Source organism: Ranitomeya imitator, chromosome 1 (genome assembly GCF_032444005.1).
Source record: "Ranitomeya imitator isolate aRanImi1 chromosome 1, aRanImi1.pri, whole genome shotgun sequence".
NCBI classification, from domain to species: domain Eukaryota; kingdom Metazoa; phylum Chordata; class Amphibia; order Anura; family Dendrobatidae; genus Ranitomeya; species Ranitomeya imitator.
Genome location: NC_091282.1, coordinates 549,064,003 through 549,078,091, shown reverse-complemented (window position 1 = coordinate 549,078,091; position 14,089 = coordinate 549,064,003). Strand labels below are relative to the sequence as shown.

At 43.5% G+C, this 14,089-nt stretch overlaps 1 protein-coding gene across 1 annotated transcript in view; it reads left to right on the top strand.

Moving 5' to 3' along the window:
* The window catches only part of YJEFN3 (YjeF N-terminal domain containing 3), a 528,136-nt gene that overhangs the window by 16,642 nt on the left and 497,405 nt on the right, over window positions 1-14,089 (top strand). The gene's annotated exons all lie outside the window — the stretch shown is intronic.

Here is a 14,089-nt window from a genome sequence, read left to right as displayed (position 1 = left end):
AAATTACTCCATACAATTCGTGGCGCCTTTTCTCCTGAGTATACAGATACCCCATATGTGGGGGAAAACCACTGTTTAGGTGCATGACAAGGCTTGGAAGGGAAGGAGTGCCATTTGACTTTTTGAATGTAAAATTTGATGGAATAATTAGTGGACGCCATGTCACGTTTGAAGAGCCCCTGATGTGCCTAAACAGTGGAAATCCCCCACAAGTGACACCATTTTGAAAACTAGACCCCTTTGGGACCTTATCTAGATGGGCATTGAGCACCTTGAACCCCTAGGTGCACCACAGAAGTTTATAACATTAACCCCTCTGTGACCTTAGACGTTCTATCCCGTCGAGGTGCCCTGGGCTTATCTGACCCTGGACGGGATAGTACGTCATAGCCGATCGGCCGCGCTCACGGGGGGAGCGCGGCCGATCGCGGCCGGGTGTCAGCTGCTTATCGCAGCTGACATCCGGCACTATGTGCCAGGAGCGGTCACGGACCGCCCCCGGCACATTAACCCCTGGCACACCGCGATCAAAGATGATCGCGATGTGCCGGCGGTGCAGGGAAGCACCGCGCAGGGAGGGGGCTCCCTGCGGGCTTCCCTGAGACCCCCGGAGCAACGCGATGTGATCGCGTTGCTGCGAGGGTCTCACCTCCCTCCCTGCTCCCTCCAGCCCCGGATCCAAGATGGCCGCGGATCCAGGTCCTGCAGGGAGGGAGGTGGCTTCACAGAGCCTGCTTAGAGCAGGCACTGTGAAGGCTGCAGCGCTGCATGTCAGATCAGTGATCTGACAGAGTGCTGTGCAAACTGTCAGATCACTGATCTGTGATGTCCCCCCCTGGGACAAAGTAAAAAAGTTAAAAAAAAATTTTCCAAATGTGTAAAAAAAATAAAAAAAAATATTCCAAAATAATGAAAAAAAAAAAATATTATTCCCATAAATACATTTCTTCATCTAAATAAAAAAAAAACCCAATAAAAGTACACATATTTAGTATCGCCGCGTCCGTAACGACCCGACCTATAAAACTGTCCCACTAGTTAACCCCTTCAGTAAACACCGTAAGAAAAAAAAAAAAAAACGAGGCAAAAAACAACGCTTTATTATCATACCGCCGAACAAAAAGTGGAATAACACGCGATCAAAAGGACAGATATAAATAACCATGGTACCGCTGAAAGCGTCATATTGTCCCGCAAAAACGAGCCGCCAAACAGCATCATCAGCAAAAAAATAAAAAAGTTATAGTCCTGAGAATAAAGCGATGCAAAAATAATTATTTTTTCTGTAAAATAGTTTTTATCGTATAAAAGCGCCAAACCATAAAAAAATGATATAAATGAGGAATCGCTGTAATCGTACTGACCCGAAGAATAAAACTGATTTATCAATTTTACCAAACGCGGAACGGTATAAACGCCTCCCCCAATAGAAATTCATGAATAGCTGGTTTTTGGTCATTCTTCCTCACAAAAATCGGAATAAAAAGCGATCAAAAAATGTCACGTGCCCGAAAATGTTTTCAATAAAAACGTCAACTCGTCCCGCAAAAAACAAGACCTCACATGACTCTGTGGACCAAAATATGGAAAAATTATAGCTCTCAAAATGTGGTATTGCAAAAAATATTTTTTGCAATAAAAAGGGTCTTTCAGTGTGTGACGGCTGCCAATCATAAAAATCCGCTAAAAAACTCGCTATAAAAGTAAATCAAACCCCCCTTCATCACCCCCTTAGTTAGGGAAAAATAATTTTTTATTTATTTATTTCCATTTTACCATTAGGGCTAGGGTTAGGGCTAGGGTTAGGGCTAGGGTTAGGGTTAGGGTTAGGGCTAGGGCTAGGGTTAGGGCTAGGGTTAGGGCTAGGGTTAGGGCTAGGGTTAGGGTTAGGGCTAGGGTTAGGGCTAGGGTTAGGGTTAGGGTTGGGGCTACAGTTAGGGTTGGGGCTAAAGTTAGGGTTAGGGTTTAGATTACATTTACAGTTGGGAATAGGGTTGGGATTAGGGTTAGGGGTGTGTCAGGGTTAGAGGTGTGGTTAGGGTTACCGTTGGAATTAGGGTTAGGGGTGTGTTTAGATTAGGGTTTCAGTTATAATTGGGGGGTTTCCACTGTTTCGGCACAACAGGGTCTCTCCAAACACGACATGGCGTCCGATCTCAATTCCAGCCAATTCTGCGTTGAAAAAGTAAAACAGTGCTCCTTCCCTTCCGAGCTCTCCTGTGTGCCCAAACAGGGGTTTACCCTCACATATGGGGTATCAGCGTACTCAGGACAAATTGGACAACAACTTTTGTGGACCAATTTCTCCTGTTACCCTTGGGAAAATACAAAACTGGGGGCTAAAAAATAATTTTTGTGGGAAAACAAAAAGATTTTTTATTTTCACAGCTCTGCGTTATAAACTGTAGTGAAACACTTGGGGGTTCAAAGTTCTCACAACACATCTAGATAAGTTCATTGAGGGGTCTAGTTTCCAATATGGGGTCACTTGTGGGGGGTTTCTACTGTTTAGGTACATTAGGGGCTCTGCAAACGCAATGTGACGCCTGCAGACCAATCCATCTAAGTCTGCATTCCAAATGATGCTCCTTCCCTTCCGAGCCCTCCCATGCGCCCAAACGGTGGTTCCCCCCCACATATCGGGTATCAGTGTACTCAGGACAAATTGGACAACAACATTTAGGGTCCAATTTCTCCTGCTAACCTTGGAAAAATACAAAACTGGGGGCTAAAATATAATTTTTGTGGAAAAAAAATATTTTTTATTTGCACGGCTCTGCGTTATAAACTGTAGTGAAATACTTGGGGGTTCAAAGCTCTCACAACACATCAAGATGAGTTCCTTAGGGGGTCTACTTTCCAAAATGGTGTCACTTGTGGGGGGTTTCTACTGTTTAGGTACATTAGGGGCTCTGCAAACGCAATGTGACGCCTGCAGACCATTCCATCTAAGTCTGCATTCCAAATGGCGCTCCTTCCCTTCCGAGCCCTCCCATGCGCCCAAACGGTGGTTCCCCCCCACATATGGGGTATCAGCGTACTCAGGACAAACTGGACAACAACTTTTGGGGTCCAATTTCTCCTGTTACCCTAGGGAAAATACAAAACTGGGGGCTAAAAAATAATTTTTGTGGGAAAAAAATTTTGTTTTATTTTTATGGCTCTGCATTATAAACTTCTGTGAAGCCCTTGGTGGGTCAAAGTGCTCACCACACATCCAGATAAGTTCCTTAGGGGGTCTACTTTCCAAAATGGTGTCACTTGTGGGGGGTTTCAATGTTTAGGCACATCAGTGGCTCTCCAAATGCAACATGGCGTCCCATCTCAATTCCTGTCAATTTTGCATTGAAAAGTCAAACGGCGCTCCTTCCCTTCCGAGCTCTCCCATGCGCCCGGTTTACTGCCACATATGGGGTATCAGCGTACTCAGGACAAATTGGACAACAACTTTTGAGGTCCAATTTCTTCTCTTACCCTTGGAAAAATAAAAAATTGGGGGCAAAAATATAATTTTTGTGAAAAAATATGATTTTTTATTTTTACGGTTCTGCATTATAAACTTCTGTGAAGCACTTGGTGGGTCAAAGTGCTCACCACACCTCTAGATAAGTTCCTTAGGGGGTCTACTTTCCAAAATGGTGTCACTTGTGGGGGGTTTCAATGTTTAGGCACATCAGTGGCTCTCCAAACGCAACATGGCGTCCCATCTCAATTTCTGTCAATTTTGCATTGAAAAGTCAAACGGCGCTCCTTCCCTTCCGAGCTCTCCCATGCGCCCAAACAGTGGTTTACTGCCACATATGGGGTATCAGCGTACTCAGGACAAATTGGACAACAACTTTTGAGGTCCAATTTCTTCTCTTACCCTTGGAAAAATAAAAAATTGGGGGCAAAAATATAATTTTTGTGAAAAAATATGATTTTTTATTTTTACGGTTCTGCATTATAAACTTCTGTGAAGCACTTGGTGGGTCAAAGTGCTCACCACACATCCAGATAAGTTCCTTAGGGGGTCTACTTTCCAAAATGGTGTCACTTGTGGGGGGTTTCAATGTTTAGGCACATCAGTGGCTCTCCAAACGCAACATGGCGTCCCATCTCAATTCCTGTCAATTTTGCATTGAAAAGTCAAACGGCGCTCCTTCCCTTCCGAGCTCTCCCATGCGCCCAAACAGTGGTTTACTGCCACATATGGGGTATCAGCGTACTCAGGACAAATTGGACAACAACTTTTGGGGTCCATTTTCTCCTGTTACCCTTGGTAAAATAAAACAAATTGGAGCTGAAGTAAATTTTTTGTGTAAAAAAGTTAAATGTTCATTTTTATTTAAACATTCCAAAAATTCCTATTAAACACCTGAAGGGTTAATAAACTTCTTGAATGTGGTTTTGAGCACCTTGAGGGGTGCAGTTTTTAGAATGGTGTCACACTTGGGCATTTTCTATCATATAGACCCCTCAAAATGACTTCAAATGAGACGTGGTCCCTAAAAAAAAATGGTGTTGTAAAAATGAGAAATTGCTGGTCAACTTTTAACCCTTATAACTCCCTAACAAAAAAAAAATTGGTTCCAAAATTGTGCTGATGTAAAGTAGACATGTGGGAAATGTTACTTATTAAGTATTTTGTGTGACATATCTCTGTGATTTAATTGCATAAAAATTCAAAGTTTGAAAATTGCGAAATTTTCAAAATTTTCGCCAAATTTCCGTTTTTTTCACAAATAAACGCAGGTACTATCAAAGAAATTTTACCACTATCATGAAGTACAATTTGTCATGAGAAAACAATGTCAGAATCACCGGGATCCGTTGAAGCGTTCCAGAGTTATAACCTCATAAAGGAACAGTGGTCAGAATTGTAAAAATTGGCCTGGTCATTGACGTGCAAACCACCCTTGGGGGTAAAGGGGTTAAGCCGTGAAAATAAAAAAAAACAAATTTTTCCCACAAAAATCTTTTTTAGCTACAAATTTTGTATTTTCACAAGGGCAAAAGGAGAAAATGGACCCCAAAGTTTGTTGTGCAATTTCTCCTGAGTTCATCGATACCCCATATGTGGTCGAAAACTACTTTCCCAGGACATCCCTCAAGACAGCACGTCAGGAGGTAGTCCTGCTTATCCTCTAGGGACAGGAAACACACAAGGTTAAAAGCCCCCCTTCGGCCTCACCTCCAAGTGGTTTTCCTGTCCCTAGCAGGACAGGGCATGCAAGAGGAACGCAGGAGCGCGATACTTACCGGAGCTCAGCGGGATTGGAGGGACCGGATCTCTTCCCTTCCCGCTGTCAAAAGGCTCCGTTGCTGATACCTCACTGAGCGGGGGTCCCTCAGGGTGTCAGTAGAGCAGGGGAGCTCACGACGTTGCCGCTTCCCTCTCCGGAGAGCTCTTGGTTGCACGCCGCCGCTCGCCGTCTACTTCCGGTCACATGGGTGAACATGCGTTCCACTGGGGAACGTGTGTCCGGCCGGGTGCCTTTCGAGGGTGCACACTTCCGGTTTAGAGGGACACTTCCGATCGGGACGGTGCAGCGTGGGTTCCAATTAGGAACACATGGGAGAGCTATGGGGTAATCTGGAGGTCTCCAGGACAAGGTGAGACCCTTTAAAAAGGGTACTCATAGAATGGGTGATGTGCACAGTCTGAAACATGGAGGTTAATCCACCTCACTCAGAACCACCAGCCGAGAAGTCCTTAGCCAGTGTAAGTACCCCCATAGCGCCTGCGTTACCACATGTAGTGGTGCTTTCTCTTTTTTGACCACATGTAGTAGTCACTCAGTAAAAATAGAAAATGTTCTATTTTGTATAGGAAAGTGGAAGGATTGTTGAGAAGGAGCTGAGAGTCTTCGGCGCCAATTATTAATACCAATATAGCGGCCACCTCGGTAGCTAGGTCCATGTGTGTCTGGACTCACGATGAGATGTCCACCTAGATAAAATATAACACCCCTAGAGAGGTTATATCAGAATCTATCCCTACCTGGATGACATCCTGCTGGTAGCAGACTCGGCTATCCGCATCAATTTATTATTATTATTATTATTATTTATTGTTATAGCGCCATTTATTCCATGGCGCTTTACATGTGAGGAGGGGTATACATAATGAAAACAAGTACAATAATCTTAAACAATACAAGTCATAACTGGTACAGGAGGAATGAGGACCCTGCCCACGAGGGCTCACAATCTACAATCAACAGCTAACCCAGACTATCAATGTTCTGGAGGACCTGGGTTGGCAAGTAAGCTGGGAGAAATCCGACCAACGTCCAGGGACCCAGAAGGTGTTCTTAGGAGTCTTCCTCAATTCCCATCACAGGATATCTCCTCTGCTTTGCGTGAAACAGGAAGAGATCAGAAGCAGGATCCGGGCATTACAGAGGAAGAGGACAACCTCCATCAGATACGCCATGAGGATCCTAGGACTGATGACATCCTGCATTCCAAGCGTATGTTGGAGTCAACCTCATTCAAGACGTCTTCAAAGTTCGGTCCTTACATCCTGGAACAGGCATCACTCGGGCCTGGACAGGAAGATGAGAGATGCCATGGATCCTTTCTCCCTACGTCCGTGCTACCACCGAACGCAAGTCTGAAGGGATGGGGTTCAGAGGTGGAGGGTCATTTCCTGCAGGACACATGGTGCCTGGAAGACCAGAGAAAATCCTCCAATTACAGAGAGCTAAAGGTTGTATGGGAGACTCTGCAACATTGTCAGGATATGGTCAGAGATCGTCATGTAAAAGTCCTTTCCTTTCTGCGGCGCCAGGGAGGTCCAAGAGGCCAGCCCATACAGACTTTAGCAAATAGTATATTTCGGTGGGCAGAAAGAAATGTCTGGTCCATCTCCATCATGCATTTGAAGGGTTCCAAGAACATAACAGCAGATTGTCTCAGCAGGAAAAAGCTTTGGTCCTCCAATTGGGAACTGAACGCAGAAGTATTCCACCAGCTGACCCAAAGACGAGGAACACCGCGTATAGACCTGTTTGCGACTCTGAAGAACGCAAAGGTGGCAAGGTTCTTCTCCATAAATCCAGGCGACAACCCAGAAGGCATAGATGCCCTGTCAGAGTTGGGAAGAAGGTCTTCTGTATGCATTTCCCCCATTTTGCCTCATACCGAGGATCCTGAGAAAAAGCAGAGAAGATCAGGCCACTGGGATATTGGTAGTTCCCTTCTGGTAGAAGAGGAGTTGGTTTCCAATATTGCACCGCATGATTTTGGAAGATCCAGTTCCTCTTCCAGACAGACCCAACCTGCTGTCCCAAGGTCCCCTCTGGCACCAAGAGCCTCGTCTTCTGTGCCTGACGGCCTTGATCCTGAGCAGAAAATCCTAAGCTCCAGGGGGTTGTCAGACAAGGTCATAACTACTATACAGGCGAGCAGGAAACCAATAATATCAGCAATCTATTACAAAACATGGAAGAGGTTCTATTCTTACGTGAGGGAATCTACTTTGAGTACAGCCCGCCCAAACATTCCCAGAATATTGGACTTCCTCCAAGAAGCATTTGATATGGGCTTAAAGCCTAGTACGCTAAAGGTACAGATCTCCACCCTTAGTGCTTTCATGGACTTTCCTTTGGCGGACCACCCTTGGGTAGCAAGGTTTTCTCGAGCCATTACCAGGTTAAGACCCATAGTCAGGGAGACTGTTCCTGCTTGGGACCTAAACCTTGTGTTAGGTATGTTGTGCAGATCCCCCTATGAGCCCCAAGAAGAATCCAGCATCAACTTCCTCTCTATGAAAATTTCATTCCTGGTGGCAGTCACCTCGGTGTAACGTTTGGGTGAATTACAGGCACTGTCAGTCAGGGATCCCTATTTGCAGATCCTAGAAGATCAGTTAATACTTAGGCTTGACCGGTACTTTTTGCAGACTTTGCCGCATGTAGTGTCAGAGTCAAATTTGAGCAAAGAGATCTTCCAGTTATCATCTCCCAAAAAATGAGAAAGAGAGGCTGTTTCACACACTAAAAAAGCAGAGCAGTGATTCGCTATGTAGAGATCACAGCTTCTTGGAGGCAGGATTCAAATCTTTTCGTACAATATGCAGGAAATAATAAGGGTAAAAAAGCCTCAAAATCATGCTGTCATGATGGACTCCTGGAAATACAATTACTGGTAGGTCTAATTTCAATTTTTGAGGCATAGTGCGAAGCTCAGAAGGGAAGTAGCGCCATATTACAGTGCAGATTTTGCTGCACTTGTTTGAGGGTGCCATGTTACAATGACAGTGCCCCTGAGGTGCCAGAACAGCAGAACCCCCATAATTGACCCCATTTTACCAATTTAACCTCTCAATGAATTAATCCATGGGTGCAATGATTATATTTACACCAAAGGTGTGTCACAAACTTTTATACCATTGGGGAGTGAAGAAAGCAGAATTTACATTTTTACAACCAAGATTGTGTGTTAGCACCAAGTTTTACATTTTCACACTGGAAATGGGTAAAAATAGCACCAGAATTTGTCCCACAATTTCTGCTGAATGTAGGAATATCCCATATGTGGCTGTACAGTACTACTTTGCCATACGTAGTGAATTGAGAGGGACAGAGTGCTATTTGCCTCCTGGAACTCAGATTTTATTAGACTAGTTTGTGGATTCCATATAAAGAGCCCCTAAGTGCTAGAAAAGCAGAATCCCCCCTTAATTTACCTCATTTTGGAAATTATAACCCTTTGGGAACTTATCTACAGATGTAGTGACGATTTTGACTCCATGGGTATTTTCCAGAAACAGGCAGCAGTGGATGTTGCTAAGTGAAAGTTGCAAACTGTCGTTGTAGTTACTATTACGCTGTAGTGACCAGTACACTGTAGTGACCAGTACATTATACTCAGCTCATGCTTCTGGAGACACGCACCTGTAAATTAGGCGGGCTATCATCACTACAGAAAAGCCAAACATGTGGGCACGAAATGTTGTTTAGGCACGCTGGGGCTCAGAAGGGAGGGGGCATTTGGATTTGGGAATTTGCTAAATTTGTTTTGGTGGGAGAGGAGCCAATTTGCTTTTCCAGAGCCTTTGTGCTACCAGTAAAGTGGAAGCCCCCTATATTTCTGTTAACAGATGACAGATCTGAGTTGGGACTTGCTTTTTTGTGGATTGAGTGGAAGCTTTAATTGGGAACATTTTGCATAACGTTTGGGATCACAGTTATCCGTGCTCTACGCTGACCACTTACTTTGCAGTTTCCATCTAAATCTCTGAGTGACGTGATTCAAATGAAACCTCCGATAGATCCATTCACCATAGTAAGGCAGCAGAGTTATTTTGGGCTCTGTCTGACCTCTGTTCCGCAGTTTCCTTTTTTTTCAGAAGTGCACAAAACTTTGGCCGACGGCACTTTTATGCATTCCTAAAAAGACGGACACCGCCGGATCACAGGTCCTATGGCTCACACAGTGCCTCCATCTGTCTCATTATAGGGAATCTGCTGTCAGAGGTTCTGTCTGAATCACAAATTTCAGAGATTTACACGGAAACCTCGGTGTAAGCACTCACCGCAGAGCGCAGGATAAATGTGCGCCGAGCCTTACTGCGATCTTTGGGAGGCAGAATGATAAAATCAACAGCATGTGAAGAATTGGTTTTATTTATTTTGTACGCCATTCCTCGTGCGGTATAAGTGATTAGACGAGTTTATTCTTTGGATCGGTGCTATTACAGAGATACAAGATTTATATTGGGTTTTTATGATTGGCTGCTGTCACACACTAAAAGATGTTTTTTATTGTGAAAACTAGTTTTTGTATCACCATATTTTGAGAGCTAGAATTTTTTCATATTTTGGGCAACTGAGTCATGTGAGGGCTTTTTTTTTTTTGCAGGACGAGCTGACGTTTTTATTGGTACCATTTTCGGGCACATGACATTTTTTAATCGCTTTCTAATCCAATTTTTTGGGGAAACAGAATGAACAAAACCCAGCAATTCAGGAATTGCTATTTTTATATTGTTCTGCATATGGTAAAATTGGTAAGACACCTTTATTCAACGGGTCAGTACGATTACAGTGATACCCCATTTATAGCTTTTTTTATGTTTTGGCGCTTTTACACAAAAACTATTTTATAGAAAAAATAATTATTTTTGCATCCCTTTATATTTTTCTGCTGATGGAGCTGTGTCATGGCTTGTTTTTTGTGCGACAAGATGATGTACTCAGCGGTACCATTTTTATTTACATCCATCTTTTTGATCGCATTTTATTGCACTTTTTGTTCGGCGATATGATGATAAAGCATTGTTATTTGCCTCATTTCTTATTTTTTTATAGTGTTCACTGAAGGGGTTAACTAGTGGCAGTTTTATAGAGCAGGTCGTTATGGAAGCGGCGATACCAAATATGTGTACTTTTATTGTTTTTTTTATTTACATAAATAAATGTATTTATTGGTAAAATATTTATTTCATTTTTTTCTTTCTTTGTGGTTTTTTTTTTTTTTATATTTTTACACATTATAATATATTTTTTAAACTTTATCACATTGTCCCAGTATGGGATATTACTATATTACAGCTAGCTCCGATCGTGGGCGCTCAGCGTGAGGCCGCAGCAATCACGACACCATATTAGTACTGCTCTGGGCACAAATGCACATCCCGCAGGTCGGGAAGGCGTTAGTGTTGCAGAAACAGATTCAGTTGGATCAGTGTTTTCAACCTGGACAAAAAAGGTGTGTCTGCACAACTTTTTTATCAACAGATTGCTATTGGATCCGTTCAAATGGATGATTACTGGACATGTGAACTGAACCTAATACCTATACCACCTCATAGCTGGTTCCTAAGTAAAGGTTGTTGTGAAACCTCTGTTATCTACTATGTACTGAGATCAGTGACGTACCTAGAGTCCAATGGGCACCAGTGCAAAAAATTTGGATCTGGACCCCCCTCATGTTGGTCACATGTACATTTGTACCATTGTAGCATTATAAATCTTATAGGGACATACAGTTAAGTCCATATATATTTGGACAGAGACAACATTTTTCTCATTTTGGTTATAGACATTATCACAATGAATTTTAAAAACAAAAAAATTCAGATGCAGTTGAAGTTCAGACTTTCAGTTTTCATTTGAGGGTATCCACATTAAAATTGGATGAAGGGTTTAGGAGTTTCAGCTCCTTAACATGTGCCACCCTGTTTTTAAAGGGACCAAAAGTAACTGGACAGATTAAATAATTTTAAATAAAATGTTCATTTCTAGTACTTGGTTGAAAACCCATTGTTGGCAATGACTGCCTGAAGTCTTGAACTCATGGACATCACCAGACGCTGTGTTTACTCCTTTTTGATGCTCTGCCAGGCCTTCACTGCGGTGGTTTTCAGTTGCTGTTTGTTTGTTGGCCTTTCTGTCTGAAGTTTAGTCTTTAACAAGTGAAATGCATGCACAATTGGGTTGAGATCAGGTGACTGACTTGGCCATTCAAGAATATTCCACTTCTTTGCTTTAATAAACTCTTGGGTTGCTTTGGCTTTATGTTTTGGGTCATTGTCCATCTGTAGTATGAAATGACGACCAATCAGTTTGGCTGCATTTGGCTGGATCTGAGCACACAGTATGTCTCTGAATACCTCAGAATTCATTTGGCTGCTTCTGTCCTTTGTCACATCTATATATATAATTGTCTAAGGGTTTTTCCGTCTGTCTGTCTGTCCTTCTGTTTGTCCTTCTGTCTGTCATGGATATTAATTGGTCACGGCCTCTGTCTGTCATGGAATCCAAGTTGCTGATTGGTTGTGGCAAAACGCCCACGACCATTGCCACGACCAATCAGCGATGGGCGCAGTCCGGCGGCAACATGGCCGCTCCTTCCTCCCCGCAGTCAGTGCCCGCGCCGTACTCCCCTCCAGTCAGCGCTCACACAGGGTTAATGGCAGCGCTAATGGACCGCGTTATGCCGCGGTGTAACGCACTCCATTAACGCTGCTATTAACCCTGTGTGACCAACTTTTTTACTATTGAGGCTGCATCAATATAAAATCATCATATACTCACATTCCGGCGCCTTTCCCGCTCCTTGCGACGCTCCGGTGACCAGTCCATGGAAGCGGCAGGTTCCGGTGGCAAAGATAGTATGCGACAAGGACCTGCCATGACGTCACGATCATGTGACCGCGACATCATCACAGGTCCTGCGAGAAAGACCTGCCATGACGTCACAGGTCCTGCACCCATACCAACCCTGGGACCGGAAGCTGCCAGGTGCACCGCACACAGGGCCAGGACTTCAACGGAGGGTGAGTATATGTTTATTTTTTATTTTAAGTCTGTATACTACATGGCTCTGTGCTGTATACTCCATCGCTGTGCAATATACTACGTGGCTGGGCAATATACTACGTGACTGGGCAATATACTATGTGGCTGGGCAATATACTACGTGGCTGGGCAATATACTACGTGGCTGGGCAATATACTACGTGGCTGGGCAATATACTATGTGGCTGGGCAATATACTATGTGGCTGGGCAATATTCTATGTGGCTGGGCAATATACTACGTGACTGGGCAATATACTACGTAGCTGGGCAATATACTACGTGGCTGGGCAATATACTACGTGGCTGGGCAATATACTACGTGGCTGGACAATATACTATGTGGCTGGGCAATATACTACATGACTGGGCAATATACTACGTGGCTGGACAATATACTATGTGGCTGGGCAATATACTACGTGGCTGGGCAATATACTACGTGGCTGGGCAATATACTACGTGACTGGGCAATATACTACGTGACTGGGCAATATACTACTTGGCTGGGCAATATACTACATGGCTGGGCAATATACTACGTGGACATGCATATTCTAGAATACCCGATGCGTTAGAATCGGGCCACTATCTAGTCATCAATAAACACTAGTGACCCAGTGCCACTGGCAGCCATGCATGCCCAAGCCATCACACTGCCTCCGTCGTGTTTTACAGATGATGTGGTATGCTTTGGATCATGAACTGTACCATGCATTCGCCATACTTTTCTCTTTCTATCATTCTGGTAGAGGTTGATCTTGGTTTCATCTGTCCAAAGAATGTTCTTCCAGAACTGTGCTGGCTTTTTTAGATGTTTTTTAGCAAAGTCCAGTCTAGCCTTTTTATTCTTGATGCTTATGAGTGGCTGCACCGTGCAGTGAACCCTCTGTATTTACTTTCATGCAGTCTTCTCTTTATGGTAGATTTGGATATTGATATGCCTACCTCCTGGAGAGTGTTGTTCACTTGGTTGGCTGTTGTGAAGGGGTTTCTCTTCACCATGGAGATTATTCCGCGATCATCCACCACTGTTGTCTTCCGTGGGCACCTAGGTCTTTTTGTATTGATGAGTTCACCAGTGCTTTCTTTCTCAGGATGAACCAAACTGTAGATTTTGCCACTCCTAATATTGTAGCAATTTTTCGGATGGGTTTTTTCTGTTTTCGCAGCTTAAGGATGGCTTGTTTCACCTGCATGGAGAGCTCCTTTGACTGCATGTTTACTTCACAGCAAAACCTTCCGAATGCAAGCACCACACCTCAAATCAACTCCAGGCCTTTTATCTGCTTAATTGAGAATGACATAACAAAGGGATTGCCCACACCTGTCCATGAAATAGCCTTGGAGTCAGTTGCCAAATTACTTTTGGTCCCTTTAAAAACAGGGTGGCACATGTGAAGGAGCTGTTGCTATTCCTCCCCCCACTATGTAGTAACATCCCCAATCCTAGATCAGTTCCAGGGATATACAGTGGGGCAAAAAAGTATTTAGTCAGTCAGCAATAGTGCAAGTTCCACCACTTAAAAAGATGAGAGGCGTCTGTAATTTACATCATAGGTAGACCTCAACTATGGGAGACAAACTAAGAAAAAAAAATCCAGAAAATCACATTGTCTGCTTTTTTATCATTTTTTTTGCATATTATGGTGGAAAATAAGTATTTGGTCAGAAACAAACAATCAAGATTTCTGGCTCTCACAGACCTGTAACTTCTTCTTTAAGAGTCTCCTCTTTCTTCCACTCATTACCTGTAGTAATGGCACCTGTTTAAACTTGTTATCAGTATAAAAAGACACC